A 1,255-nucleotide genomic window follows, 5' to 3' on the forward strand; every position below is an offset into this window, starting at 1 on the left:
CGGTTCAGCTCAGGAGACCCCGCTCCCGCACACTTATTAAAATTAATATTGAAACTGTACGATTGCCTGGAAGAGCCGTGCATAGAGACGCAGCGTTTCCATGCAGCTCTTCCGGGCTGCAGTTTCAATTATCAGTTGCTGTTCGCCAGGATTATAAAACGATGGAATTTAGAAGAATAAAAAAGCTGTTCGATGGTGCATTTTTTAAATCAAACTTTTCAAAAACTTTGATTTTTTTCTAGGTGAATACCATTTTTACCAACATTTTTATTGCGCGATAAATCAATGCACTTGTTTATCAATGATTTTATAAATAAATGGATACTATTCTTCTCCATTCAAACCCACAGCAATAGAGACAAGTTCCCATTGTCTCTTCTAACCGAATTCTAAAAGTCGCGACTCACCCGACCCCCTGGAAATTACTAAAACATCTGTCTTTATGCCCAAAAGATTGCATTTCATGTACGCCTCGAATGTAGAGGGTTGTTTTTTTACCATATAGTGTATTTGTATAACATATACCGTCTGCACTATATCTATTCCTCTTTTCTTGTTGAGTAAACTTGGATTTCCTGGTATCACAGCTACAGAATTGCCACTGATCTGGGATATGTTTCATTACACCACGCCATTGTGAGTATAACTTGGAGAGCATCACACTACATGGATATCACCTAGCACATATAATATTGCCCAAAGTAGTTTCTTTTTCTTCCTGGATACAGTTCCCTGTTCCCCAGGGTTTATTGGAGAACAAGTAAGAGTGTCAGGATTCTCATAGGCACCTAGAGTAATTGGGTTCTGAAGCAAATAGGGGGGGCCGGATCCACACTTACTCAGAGCAACTACAGTAAGTCAAAGAAACTTCCTTTCAGTGTTAACAGTGGGCACTAATGGAAGAACTGTATTCATGTATGTCTATTATGAAATACAGTACAATATTGATAACGTGTAGGAGAGGTCCATGTCCATGGGGACACGTATAAATGACTGCGGTACTATAAAAGTTCCTGGGGTCTATTATTCTACAGCCTTGCTACCGCATTGTAAAGCCACCTGAAACCAGCTCCTGAGTCAAAGTATCCCATGCGGAGTATACACCGATGTAATCTCCCTAGAATTCTGGGAGGGAGGGTTACACAACTATTTGATGTCAATGTTAGTGCACTAGGCATATCTCAAGTTGTCAACATCTGCAGCTTCGCACATACACTGTGTTTAAAAAAAATCAACCGTGTTGGTAATTAGTTGA

This window comes from Ascaphus truei, chromosome 7 (genome assembly GCF_040206685.1).
Source record: "Ascaphus truei isolate aAscTru1 chromosome 7, aAscTru1.hap1, whole genome shotgun sequence".
NCBI lineage: Eukaryota > Metazoa > Chordata > Amphibia > Anura > Ascaphidae > Ascaphus > Ascaphus truei.